At 40.0% G+C, this 14,934-nt stretch overlaps 1 protein-coding gene across 1 annotated transcript in view; it reads left to right on the top strand.

The window, feature by feature from the left end:
• Positions 1-2,570: 2,570 nt before the first annotated feature.
• The window catches only part of LOC139223664 (interleukin-1 receptor accessory protein-like 1), a 235,375-nt gene continuing 223,011 nt past the window's right edge, over positions 2,571-14,934 (top strand). The window contains exon 1 of the mRNA XM_070855634.1: positions 2,571-2,631. The gene's annotated coding sequence lies outside the window, so the exon portion shown is untranslated. The remainder of the gene's footprint in view (positions 2,632-14,934) is intronic.

Raw genomic sequence — 14,934 nt, 5'->3', positions numbered from 1 at the left:
AAACACATAGTCCTTATTGAGGGCTCAGGATTAACACTAAACTCTAAAGGACACGCGCTGGAGTTAAAACCTCAACACCCATTGTTTTCATTCCAGATATAGATCAGTGCATCAAATACATTTCTGTTTACCATTAAACACATGTATTGGCAAAAAGATCTGGAGTAGCATCAAAATTTATTCAACTAATCATCTTCTCCCCCCAAAAATTTGAATCTGTTATTTTTCAGATACAGCTTGCTATTAAACAAAAAAATAAACAAATTACAGAGAAACAGATGGAGTAAAAAAAACATCTTCAAATTTGATTTGGAGCGGCAATTAAAAAAAAAAGGGACACATGTATTCTATCAGTAACGGTGCACTCAGTCTTTATCACAGCAATCACAGCTAAAACTGACCCCTTGCGCTCTCCATCTCAGGCAGAGATTTATTAGAAGTAGAACCACACATTCAGGCATTGTCTAATACATCATCTGGCTCAAAGACCCATGGCACTGTCCACCGTCTCCTTTCTCCCTTTCAAGTCCCCCAAAAGCTTTATTTTTGCCTTCTACTTCTCCCCTGCAGGAAATGAGCATATGGACTAAAACTCCACACACAGAGGCTCAGGCCATCACAGTTGTTAATGAGAGCGGGAAAACTTCATCTCATGCTTGTTCAATCAACTACTTCACTGGAAGTAGAAAATATAATTTCAAATTTAGTTTGAGACAGCTATGTTGTAATGGAAACATTAGGAAAAGATAACATTGTTTTCTCTCCAGTACTGACACACTCTGTGCATGCATGGCCTGTGAATATTTAGCTGTAATATGTTCTCCAATTATATATAATGTATACAATAAAAAAGACAATATATGGCACAGCAGAGTGTCGGTACAATATATCTGGAGTTATAGCGATCACACCGAAATACAACAACTAATGTGCTGTGTGAAAAAGTATTTTCTACTAATTGCTCTTATTAACGTCCATACAAGAGACACTACTCTTCAATGTGCTGATTTTAATCATCTTTTATGTCACCTTAATCTAAAAGTACATGCATGCAGTGGGTGAGCGTGAGAAGGTGGCAGATATGCACACACTCAGCACTGATTCAAAGATCAAAAATATTGCTATTCCTTCAAAATTAAGTAGTGCTCTCTATAAAATAATGTTATTGCTCTTAGTCCTGTGTGTCCATGTATTAGATTGTGTTTTACTCTATATGTTATGCCTGACATGAATATTGCCCTGCAGGGAGAAATTAAGTTTATTGGGTTGAATTGAAAGTTTAATTTAGTTCCCTCAGAAACGAGCTTGAAAAAGTTTCCGATACTGAATCATTAGAGAGCCGTCCCCCTGTGAACTCTGTTAGCTGGTATTGCTTTGTAAGGGATCTGTGCTATCCGCAAATCTGGGGCCATATCTGTGTACCTGTGCTGAGTTGGGAATTGTGTCAGCAAAATGACAATAAAGATAACAAAAGCTTCAGAAAGCTTTATCTGAGATTCTGCTGAAAGTAGGATCCATTGGCCGAAGTTGGCCTTGTACCAAAATTGCAGCTTCCAATGTGGACTTATTTGTAGCTGATCAATTTTCATTGAACTTAATAACATTTGAGATGTTGTTTTGAGAAAGATAGCTCATTACATGCCGTATTAATACCTTAAAAGTGTCTTTCTTGCAGAAATTATATGAGGCTATTTTTTACTCATCACATTACAGACCTGTCAACACAAGAGACTTATTCAGTTCCTCTTAGTCTGTGGCCCACTGCCCATGTTACATTCAGGCTTGCAACCTTTGCCAACGGATTAAGACACTTTTTTTTTTCTTTTTACAGTTTTCCACACAACACAAGTGGCTGCAATGCTTTGCTACCTCTAGACAGACTGAGTAGGAAACATGTTGTGAGCATGCAGCAACCAAGATGTCAAGATATCAGTTACCAAGACATTTCTCAGTGGTGTCTGGGTTCATGTACAGTATATCAAAGCTGGCTCCAATTACTGTATGAAAAGCACTCAGTTTCTGCTCATGAAGTATTGATTTTGTCTCCCTGACAACAAAGTGCTAACCCTGGCTGTTGTATGATTTCATCAGAGTAACGTGTTTCTGGCTGTTTGTTGCATGCACACACTCAGGATTCACAAAAACATGACCGTGTTTCATTTAAAAAGCACAGGACATTCAGATGTTTTTGGTTTCAGAAAGATGAAATAACTTTTGATGGATTGCATCAGAGCCAACTAAAAGCTTTGTCCAAGGCTTAAAAGTGCTGCTTGAGGTACTGTGGCCTTAAAGAAGACATATTAGGCTCATTTTCAGGTCTGTATTTATATTTGGGGGTCCTACTAAAACATGTTTGCATGATGTAATCTTAATTACTGCTCCAATTTTGCTCCTGCCTCTATGAAGCAGCAGGTGGTAGGACTGAGAAGAGAGCAGACTTATTGGGAATCCTCATAGGAGGCAAAATGTGATGAGCATGTTAGTGTTCTGTCATCCAATCCACTCTGACTCTGTCTTCCGTAAACAGTGTCCTTTGTCCGGACATCTGTGAGCAGCATCTCCTGGGGAGCCGAGTGGACAGCAGCCTGCTAACCTGCCTTCATCTTCATCAGGCTGACTGACAGCAGAAAGGTACTGAACCAAAATAGTTTTCATTTTTCAAAAACACCTCTAAAAAGTTTTCTAGTCGGATTAGCCCTTAGAATTTGAAAGAGTCCAACTTCAGGTCCCTCCCCTCCCTCTTTGCTGCATTTCGGTTCTGCCCCTTAGCCCTTCCTTGCAGAGGAGGCTGTCGGGCACCAGCAGGCTAACCACAGAAACTGAAGAGGCCATGTATACAATAGCGTGCACAATGTTACACGTGAAAAAAAAAACAGGACTTTGGGGCTGCCCGCTGCTGGCTAGGGATCTCCCTGCTGTTGTCCTGGAGTTTCAATACCCTCGAGGCTAGTCGAGGTGTTTTGGGATTTTATATTTTAAATTACAAAATTATTCCTCATATTTCTCAGTTGTGTCCAAACAAACAGCAGAGGAGATGAGACATACACACACGCAGAAGCACTGGGAGATGTGGGAGTGGGTGCTTTACATTATAAATTCATGAGATTATTGATAAAGATCAGCCCCAGTGTTATTATAAAGGAGTAGAGGAGCAGAATCTTTTCTTGATCAGTACAGAGAAATGTGCCTCTGCTGTGAACAGCCAGGCTGCTGCTCGCTGAGAATCGACATATCACTGCACTTTGTGGTGTCTCCTCCTCCAGTGCGTCCCTGGAGTAAAAACTCAACACAAACTCTTCTCCGCATAGCTATAAACAGTGTTTTTTCATTGCTAGTGGTTGGTTGGTGGTGGTGGTTGTCAGCCATGGTGTGTTCAGCTCAAGTTGGTTGTTCTTGCAAATGACATTGGGGTTAGTGGAAACACTTTAGCTGACCAACATGGTAACACCTGATATGCAAACATGCTGAAGTTCAATAGACTAACCTGCCAAATAAACAGCAAAAACAGCATAAAATATGGCAAAACGTACAGCTTCCAAGTCGGGTAATGGACAGCCAGGTATCGATCCATCCATGAGCTTGTACCATTGCCGGGCCTTTTTAAGAAAGCAGTGCAGAGTGAAATAACAACACAACACATTGTGTTTTGGGGAAATGTCCCCGCAACAACTGCTGGATTTTCACAAGTCCATCCGAAACAAAGTAAATCCACTGAGTCTTGACTTCCTCAGATGGTGGGAGGACATGAATTTCTGCAATTTGCTTGCTTTGCTCCTATCTTCAAAATCTTATTACCAGAACTAGCTTTATTAATACAACAACAATGGCTGACAGCGAGGTCTGGATCAAATAACAGGTGTTATTAGTATCTGCAGTGCTAAAGGTATTATTGTGTGTGAAAAACGTGTGTTTATCCTAATTCTTCAGCCACCTTTTGAGTACAACTACAAACTGGATGATGTAGGGTGACCCTTTTGTTTAGAGAGGACCCAGCAGAGTGCGGAGTTTGACCAAGACCATTTTGTAATTTATCCACCACAAGTTGTGGAAAAGAAATTGCGAAGAGGCTACAGTGTGTATAGTTTGTTTTAATAGTGGCGCTAATAAAATGTCATAGGGACATAAAAATCGCCAGGTTTCTCAGCAAATGGGCAAAAGGTGATCTTAACCAATGCATTGTAGTTAAAGTTATACACATGTTTTCTAAAGATATGCATTAAATGATATGTTTTGGAATAAATTAATGCAACTTTAAAAGTATAGTTTTTCCATATATCGTGAATACATTTAAGTGTGCCGTAGTAAGCCAAACTGGATGAAGCTACTTTTATGTAACAGTGCCCTTAAGTGACAGTTACAGGGTAAAAGTAAATGCTGAAACATGATGTAATTGTAGCACAAGTTGAGAAAAGCCACAAAGTCAGTGAAATAACTCAGTAATGTCAGCAATATCTGTCTAAAGTTTGCTAACATTAGTTTACATCAGCCACTGTAAGCTAGTGGTCAGACCAGACCTTGTAAAGCTGTTGGACAGAACTCATGAGTAAGAGGAAGAATATTTATCTTTCCAAAAGTTACATAATCCAGGTTTTGACTTAGATATACAGTACTGTGCAAATGTCTTAGGCAGGTGTGGATAAATGCTGTAAAGTAAGAGTGCTTTCAAAAATATAACATTTAATTGGTTATTTTTAACGATTTACAAATTGCAAAATGAGCGAACAGAAGAAAATGTCAAATCAGTATTTGTAGGATAATAGTCAGGTGTATGTTTAACTACTGATACCAAACAGGTGCTAATGATCATCAATGTCATGTGTAGCAATGTGGTAAAAAGGCTGTGAATAGCATTCCAGGAAGTCTCAGCGCCAAATTGGCTATTGTGTTCCCAGAAAGGCCAGAGACCAGAAATGGTTGCATGACATGAAGGCATGCATGCTCAGGCCGGATTGTGATATGAACTCTTGTTGTTCTAGTTCTGCTTGGCTCAGATAAGGGGGAACAAAGTGTTTTTGGCCTAGACACAGGGTGCCTTGACCTGACTGGAATGATCATTATGGATGAGCGTAGGAGTTAGGCAAGTGCTTCCCTTATAAATAGGAGGCAGGTTATATTCAGATACCTGTTTGACCAGTAAACTGTCTCCTCATGTACACAAGAAGACCATGACTCTGTCCCTTTACACGGCTGTAGCCATGACAGTTCCACGACCGTAGGAAGCTTAAAACTGGGTGAGGAACAGCCAAACTACCTACCAAGGTGAGGCTGTGGAAGACAGTTTCATGTCACAGGTCATCATGGCAAGACTGAGTACAGCAACAAGACACAAGGTAATTATCCTGCATCAAGAAGGTCTCTATCAGGAAAAGATTTTTTTGTGTGTGCACATAATTACATTTTATGTTTTTGAAAGCATTCTTACTTTACAGCAATTCTTCAAATCTGCCTAAAACACAATAAAAAACAGCAGTCACATACATAATAAATGGATTGCAGTCCTCTGTAATATAGCCCTACAAGAAATACTACGTTTTATAGTTCAAGAATTAATTTTTTTAAGCTCTTATAGACATTGTTTGTTCTTGTAACTTTGTCCTCTCTTTGTATATAAAGGGGTTGCACATAAAACACATTTAGATCACAGAAAACTATTACTCTGATTTGATGTAGTGAAGATTGAAAGGAGAGGGATTAAGCTGTCCTTTTACTGCAATAACTCTGATCTACCAGTGCCGTTATGTTTCAAAGGATATGATAGGTGATATCAGAGGATCTACTGGAGGCCTGGGAGGGTCTAGTGATGCTGCACACTTGCTGATACTGTAATTACTCCCCACAACTGTCAAAATATCAGTGTTTACCAAAGATGATTAATTTCTAAAGATAAAGAGAATTAATCCTTCTGCAGAACTGCAAGCTGGAACATTTTGCAAAGTCTCGAGCATTGTTGCTTTTGAACTGGTCAGTACAAATTGTGCGAGAGAAAAACTGCTGTGCGGTGATGTAGCTTGTTAAACCAGGAAGGAAACTCTGTGGAGACTTCCAGTTAAATATTTAATTCAAGTTTGTGCATGAAGTGCCAGAGTCAGATGATGTTCGTGCAGTACGAGCCGAATCTTTCCACAGAAAATGTGTCATGATCAAGACCAGATAAAACATGTCCTTCCTCTCCCTGAGCTTCTTTATGATAGCCCTAAAATCTGATACCAATTAAAACTGAAAGGCCTGACATGAGCTTTAGCCCCAGTTTGTGCCTCTCATGTGATCATCCTTTTAAATTTGAGGATTTGAGGACATATGAGGATTTTGTGTTTATGATCGCAGTCAAGTGACAGGCAAGCAGTGGTTTCTATCAATAATAAATGCTACAAAAGTACAATTTTAACAAACTCAGCCAGACTTTTGACAAACTTTCACATTTTGAAGACGTCCATAATCCTCATCTATCTTAAACAGATAAAATGATATATTCATTAAAAAAGAGACTTTTCGAATTGAAATCCTTGGTAAGCTTTGGGTGGGTTAAGTTACTGCATTTCTTTTTACTTTTGTATCCCTTAGAATAATGGATTACTGATTTCAAAAGACATTTTTCATCATTACCTTTTCATCCATAGTTTTTTCATCCATTTATCAAAGGTTGTTGCCACAAATTCTGAAGGTCTGCTTCACCAAACAGGCAGGAGCATAGTAAACACTTCAAAACATTTGCAGCGTTTCATCTCATCCCCCAGCCTGACAATCATCTTTGGAAGCAAAAGGTCAGGATTGTGCAGGCTTTTCATGATGATACCAACCAAAGCTTGTGAAAACACAGATTCTGTCACTTGCTTCTCTTTATTGCTTATTCTACATTCAATTCTTGAGCAGCATCAACAGCCCTAAGTATCGGAGGAGGGTGGATCTTTGTAAGGGTTTAAAATTCAGACACTGTTACATGTAAACCTAAACATCCATAATCACAGAAAAGTGAAGTGCTTTTCTAGATCCCTTTTTAAATGTGTCGCAGTCCTCCAAACCACGTCACACTGGATAATTCGGGCAGAAGGCATCATATAGTCACCTCAATACAGAATGTGAAATAAATTACATTTTCTTGACATGTGAACCTGTTTTCATTATGTGAGTGTCTTTCTTCTCTTAGTAGCAAAGATGGATGTTGCATGGCCTTGTTGGAGTGCCACAAAGGCCTTTCAGAGGAAAGTTTCGGTTGGATTGTTGAGTTTTCAAATTGTACAGTCTCTGCTTCACATTCTGTCACCTACAACAGTAGCCTATACGCGTTGGGCTCTTTTTAACCATTACAGCGGCCTTTCCCCAACCCTAACTAAGTAGGTTTATTTGGGTAGACTTACGTCGGTAGGTAACGAATTAGAGGAACCTGATCCAAACCATGCTTTCAAAGTAAGATGTTCAGGGTCTCTGCCTGCTAACATACTGAATCTAGGATCAAACTATTCATTTCATATACATATCACACCATTAATATCGATTTTGCACAAAGTCACATCTTCCTCCTCAGCCTCCTGGTTTTCACACTCCTGGGTTCATTGTACTCTTGTTTTGTGATAAAGCAACAGCACGCCCATTTTTTGTGACATATGTGATGACCAAATGAACTAAAAGCAATGTATATTTAAAATCATGCAACTTATGCTGCTTTATTCTCTGGCACAGACCTCGGCTTTCAACATGAATCATGAACTGCAGAATTGTCTAATATGAATGTTATTTCCAGGGAGACTGAGTTGAGTTTCAAAGTGAAAATTTGATTGAAAAAAAAAAGAAAAAAAGAGCGACAGACTCAGATTTGCAAGAAAATTCTTTACAGCACAAAATAGAAAAAGCAAATAGAGCTGCTGAGTCTGACCACTTGTTGACTTGAGGTGTTGAATGTTTAGTGGAAAGAAACTGTAAGTCAGAGTTTATTGCCTTACAGAATTTTTTATTGGTGCTTCTTCATTTGCTGTGAAGAAGCTGAGCAATCCATCATGTTCCGGTGTTTGTTTATATTTGCACCTGCTATTGCACACAGAGGATATTAAGAAGCAGAGCCGAATGAGCGAAATAGCCAGGAGTCAAGCCAAAATTCAAACCCACACACAAGGCTACAGTGTGCGGTTGATTTTTCATGAAAAAACATTAATTCGCTCCACTCCTGTAACACTGTTTTTCACTGGCACCCTGAGGTCTCACAGAGTTGTTCAAAGGTGTTTTCTAATGAAAATTACCGCACAGTGAGAGGTAGTAGAGGTAGTAGTCGGTGTGACCGCATTAGGTAGGAGTAGGGTGGATATTTTGGAACGAGGCACCTGTGACTCTGGCTAGCATACTATACTTGTCTAATGATGTCAGATTACACGGTCACCAAGGAAACCAACAAAATACTCCAGCAGAAAAGTGCAATTTCCCAGAGTGACGGGGCTATGTAATGCTGTGCAGCATGCATAATTAAAAATGTGGCACACACTCTTTCTGTTGCTTGTTGAGTCGGCTGTTCAGCTGCAGCAGTTTTTAATGCCGTTCTTGTGCCTTCACTCCAGTGTGCTCTGCACCGACGACGGCTCCCTGTGGGTGTGTGGGAAGGAGAGCAGAGGGGAAGAAGGGATGCGAGGGGGGGGGGGGGGGGGGGGGGGGGGGGGGCTCGCTAATGCCTGCTTCTTTTTTAGTGACCGCTTTTAGACGCGATCAAAATAAACATCGTACCTCAGAGGCACATGGCCAGCTCCCAACGGAGTTAGAATGTCTTTTTTTGGAATCGTTTTTTTTTTTCTCTTTGTTTTGTGTCGTCAGACAATGAGTCAAACTCGCCAAGAAAGCAGATGGATCGAGGAGTAAGGAGATGTACTGGATGACATGCAGACAAACAAGCAGACAGGCCATGTTGCTGAGCTCAGGGTGCACCTGGGGTTCAACCTGTGTTGTGTTTCATGGGTCAGAACTAACATGGTCCCTCCCGCAAGAAGTTCAGGGATGGTTCTCATTTGCAGCTATAAAACCGGAACAAGATGACCCAAATCTCTTCAGTATTAGTCCAAATGCTCTCTTTTAAGAGTCTAATTCTTCTTTGCACAATCTTGAGAAGTAGATAAGCCTGTACTATTCATTATTTTCTGATCCCAATTGTTGTATTTATTTCATGATGTGTCCTTACAGTTGCAGGAGAGTTTGTGTGCATTTTTCATCATTTGTTTGTTTATATGCTGTACTGTATCTCCCTCCCATTTGAAAACTCTGCTGTTCAGCCTTCCACCTCCATCCTAGGGGACAAGCACGTGGGGAGTCACGAGTTGACACCAGGAAAAGAGAGTCGTCTGCGGGGAAACAGGGAGACGCAGTGATGTGACTCTGTGCCAAATGTTTACAGGCAAGCTGACATAGTTAGAAGATGGAAAGGGCTGAAACGAGGCTGTCTCTCTCTGCAGTCTTGGAGGAATGAGAGATAGCAAATCTAGGTCATCCCCACTGATGCATTGCAAAGCGAACTTCAAACAAACCTGGCCTTTAGCGTGATGGCTCTCCAAAGCTATGTTACATGCCATCAGAGACTGATCGCCATTTTCTGCCAAGAGCTGCCACAAAGTGATGAATAGAGTCATTCTCTATATGGAGAATAGGCACAAGCACTGCAAACTCTATCTGTCAATCTTTCTGGCCATTTGTGTATGAATATAGCTCACCATATGTATACAAAGAATTCATCCTTTTGGATCTGGCTTTGTAGCCAATTAATTGGCCCGTAGTTAGACCACATGGTAGGTTTCTATTCCTCATCTGCCCTTCACTCGAAATTGCCTGAGGGAAGTCTTATCCGTAATCATAGCCCTGGGAATTGTGGTAAAAAGCTTTGTTCTACCATTGAAGGCTCGATCTGTCTATTTCAAGGGCAGCTGGTTGAAACAATAGTGTTGTGTTGGAAAGGATTCCTTTTAGAGGCAGTTCCCTGTTTTGACTTTTTTTGTCTCAGTTTCAGTAAAAACAATTTCTCATGTGATTATTAATCGTTAACATTTATCTAACATCAACATATTTTAATCATTTATGTCGATGAATTAATGATATAGTAATACACGAAGAAAATCTAACAACTTCACATGATGGCATTCAAGATTTAACGCTTTCCCTCAAATCCAGTTGTGGAGACAACACTTAAGTGACTTCACTAGTTTGTACAATTTTTCAAAATCCTTTGGTAGTGCAGATGCATTCTGTTTTAGTCAAGATATTACAAGCAACATAAAAAACTGCCATTAGAAATGTATGAGCTTAAAGTCCAAATGAACCGAGACCCCATTAAAGAATGAACAAAAACATGGTGGTATGGTTCAGAGCAGAGAGTGCTTTGCGCTCAACCTTGCAGAATAATTTTAGAATAATGTTTTATCGCGCTACCTTGCGTAAGCTATAATTAAAGGAGACGAGGCCAAGGTTGTGGGTTTACTCATTGTTGAGTATAGGAAGGCTTTCTGACTAAGTGTTACATAAATGGTGGTGCCTGCTCTTTACTAACATGAAGGCTGAGTGCTAAAGTGAATGTGGAGTTACCAAAACCTGCTGTTGCTTGAATGGCTGGCACATAGCAGCTCAAACAACTGTACATAAGTCAGTGGAAAATCTCAATTTTCTGCTGACTAGTTTAAAGTCTTAATCCTTAGGATTTTCATAAAATCAAACCCTGTACCTCCTTTATATAGAAGTTCTCTTTGTAAGTGGCAAAGTCTTCCATTCCCACCAGGATTCCAGTTGCCTTCACAGCACTGGGGATCAGCAGTAAGCACATGCACGTAATCTAGCGTTATCGTTTCCCATTTTATTATATCATTGATATCACCCCACTGTTCACTCTCATACAACTATCAGAGCTGTGTTAAGACACAGCAAATCAAACATTTTTCCCACTCACATTAAAAGCATTCCACTGGTGAAAAACAGAGTGGCTTTCATTGTTCAGTAGTCACTGGAAATGCAAGTTAAGCGATTACGGAGATTGTTCATCAAAGTGCATAATGGAACATGGAGCAGCCACATTGAGCTCCTGCTTGATGATGAAGAGTTTAAGGCAATAGGCTACACACCTCCAACTCCTCAGCAAAGGAACTAGCTGCCCTGTTGCTATGTGAAAATCTACTCACGCTGTGTGCAGCATGAAATCAGACTGCCGTTACTCATAGCTAAAAGGACAATTATTGATCACTTCTTAACTAAAATGACTTGAGTTTATTTGGCTGTGCTGTAAACAGGTACACCAGTTGCTCCTCTGTTATATTTCTGGCACAGTAGCTGCTCGAGGATGGTTCGCTGTAGTAGTATTTTGTGCTTGCTGTTGCTACCAGATCAACCAGGACTGAAATGAAAAGGACTATGTCTTTAAACTTGGCCAGGCTGTGTTTCCTTTAAATATAAACTACGCCCACTGTTCCTCGTCGTCTTAAGTCGGTTTCATTTCATTACTTTGTTAGACTGGGGAGTTAAAGTGGTGACATAGATGACTTTACATGATCATTATCTCATCAGAGATAATTAAAGCTAAACAGACACCTCAGATCAGGGCTTTCCCCACAATCCCAATAAGTCCATTATCCAACTCTTAGACAAGGCTGGCTGCTCTTTGTGTTTATCAAGTCATGATAGTCATCCATCAAATGTCTTTGGAAAAATTAGCTTACCTTTCTCCTCCTGTTTAAGAGTCTCTGAGGAATGTCAGTGTTTATCACTGTTTAATAGCATCTCTATACAGTCTCATAAGGCATTTGAAGACAGGAACCTCTAATGCGAGTTCTATAGCTAAGTGTTCCTAAAATATACAGAGTAATGTACCAACCTCCCTGCTCTTCTGCCAGCAGGATCCCAGTGGCTCTTACTCTTCTTTGACAGTCTCACCGGGGCGATATATGCCCTGCATAATATCTGAAATTGGATAATCTTATACTGCTCACACTTGGATGAGAGCATGGCGCTCCTCCATATGGAGTCCCACTGAGCAATGCAAGCGATGTGGTAACATCAGGCTCTCATGCCAGCTGTGTGGGAGGCATTATGCATTTTAGGAAACGGCAGTTGAATGGTCATCTATTAGTAACATGAGATGCCCACATTATTCTAATCCTGTACCAATAGAGCTTTTATTGTTTGTCACTGGGAACATTGCCCATTTGTAGTACCCCAAAATTAACTTGAATCAGTATTAAGCGCTCCACTTGCGGGGTCATTGCTTCCTCGTCAGTATTAATGGATGTTTCCTGTTTCATCTTGAGGTGCGTGTTTCAAATATGATCTAAGGGTTAACCGCAAGAGCACGTGGATCACCTGGGTCTATTTCCATTAATTAAGTAAAGCACGATGTCCACGTGAAGGCATAGTGCCTTTTTGTCTCAGCATACTGAATATCTTGATTGGACCTCTTGATGCATCATTCATAAATCAAAGTGCAAGGCCTGGATAGCCTGGTTACCACTACAAAGCCGAACACAGCTCACTGGGAATTACTTATTATTCATATCACTCAATTACCCTCCAAACAACATTTCAGGGAAGCATGCAGGGCATGGTGGATAGATCAGACTTGATGCATTCCCGTTCCATTGAACACACAAATGCCAGAGCAGGTTGGCTTTGAAGTTGTGACCCATACAGTAGAAGCAATAGTACGACATGTCCTTCATCAAGCCCATTTAGCTTCATTCAGTTTTTAAACTGTAAATATAACTGTGACTGTACTTGATTGTGGAGCACTCTAGACACAGACTGCAGTGAATAACATGAAGATAACATAAGCTAAGGCACATGATGGCCTGCAGCATTGTTAGTTGAGGTAGGCTAAATGAGAAAATTGTTTTATTGGCTAGATCCTCTGTACTTTAATTGTAATAGATGGAATTAAGGTTATTATATTTTGCCAATGTGGATGGCAAATTTTATTTTTCGAGCCGAAACAAACATAGCAGAGAGCAGAGAGTTGACACAAAAGTAACAGACTGCAGCATAGCATGGAAAGCACAGATGCAATATACTTGTGCATTAGCAAGACCTTAAAATTACACATGATGAAAGAATAGAATATGAAAGAATTTTCCAAATTGTAAAATAATTTGTACGTCTTCAACTTGCTTCTATTAGGGAGGATGGTTCATCCTGTATAGCTAACCTATTTTTGCAAAGGAGTCCACAGAGACTGCATTTGCACAGGGCACAAAAATCTGTTCTGCACTCCTGCCTACATCTGTGCAAAATGGAAAAGAAAACAACAACAAAAACACCACGTCAAGTTGCACTCTTAGAATACGGATGTTAAACACACATCTCCATTTGCCTCAGATAACATACTGCTCAATCCTGCCTCCCCAGTGTATATATATGTAAGGCCTAATTTTCTTCTTGAGCTGCATCATCAAAATATGATTACAGAGCTGCAAACCTCTATGAATTCACTTTATATTTAACTTCTCAGCATTAGTAAAATCTGTTTTGGAGGGACTATAAAGTGCTTGGATTTTCTGTTTTTTTAACATAAAACATCCATTTTGAATGTATCTACAAAATATATGCTGCAGGATTGCTTTTTTTCTTTATCATGGCAGACAGAATTCGTATTGGAACATATCTGCAGAATATTGACTTCCAACACACACAAGTGTCAAGAAAGGTATGGATAAGGTTCTGCACCTGAAGCCAATGATGTAACATGGCTAATGTGGGTGACAAGTCCACTTCTTTAACACACATTTCTAAGGTTAGCAGGTCGCTCATGCACCTTGCTCTCTTTACTCGATCCCTTTTAGTATAAAACATATACGCTTCTGCAAAAGAAAAAAAATGTAGGGAGAGCTTCAAACAGTAGCAGTCAAAGAAAGAGCTTTCATCATTCCGCAGCTAAGCACAGCAGCTTTCTCTCAACCAGCCATACACCTTTCAAGCCGTCATGCAGAGACTGGGGTTTAGGTGGGTGGGATACGGGTAGTTTCGGAGGCCCAAAGGGGGTCTGCCAACGCTACAATTTGCTTTCTTTAGTTTGAACCATGATGCAAAAGACTTATTTGCTCTCACTTTTATAATTGGTTTCATTACGTTCATGCAGCCCAATTAAAAGTGTACCTCAGCTTGTAAACAAAAGTCACATTGGAGTTTGAGTAAAATTAAATTGGATTCAAGTGGGCAACTTGGGTAAAGCATGAAAGTCCACATTTATGAAGAAACTACTAATAAAAGCTGAATTTGAGCACTATATTTGTCATTGGCTCATTTGTTTGTTGTACCAAACTTTCCATGTGTGAGTACAACTATCATCATGCATTGACTAATTCCTTTAAATTTCTTTTTCTGTTTTTGCTGTGGATTGTATTCCCCCTCCTTCTGAACCTCTTTGCAGTTTACTTTAAAGGGGACAGAGGTCTAAATTTTCAGTTATTCGATGTGGCTATTTTGAGCAGTACAAGTGAGGGACATTTTACCCCAACTTTCCTCCTCCTTATTTAGTTTGTTTGCACAGGTGAGACAAGGCCATTCAGACGAGCTCGAGAGTAAAAACGCATTAAGCGTAAATGGTGGCTTGCTGACAAGAATTACCATTTTGAGCTGTCAGATGTAGGCCAGGAGGGCTATAAAAATATCTGCAACCAGACTTACCTCTGCCAGAGCATGCAGCTATTTATTTTAGGCAAGCAGATAGTCAGTGCAGTGACTTCTTACTTGCATAAGACTGGAAAGAATAATGTTGGAGGAAAAAAGGCCCAGGTGGGATTTTATTGTAGACCACTGAATGTGTGTCTTTATCGCTATTTTTAAGATATTTGCTAACACAGCCCAACACAACAGAGGCAAACCAACATTTTCTTTCTGAAAGTCGGCAAGCCCCACAAAAGCCTGAACAAAACAAAAACATGTTTATATGAATGCACCACTCCCTAGGCGAATGTTCTATGCCGTATGAAATAAATG

Source organism: Pempheris klunzingeri, chromosome 24 (genome assembly GCF_042242105.1).
Source record: "Pempheris klunzingeri isolate RE-2024b chromosome 24, fPemKlu1.hap1, whole genome shotgun sequence".
Lineage (NCBI taxonomy): Eukaryota > Metazoa > Chordata > Actinopteri > Acropomatiformes > Pempheridae > Pempheris > Pempheris klunzingeri.
This window is presented reverse-complemented; position numbering and strand designations above follow the sequence as displayed.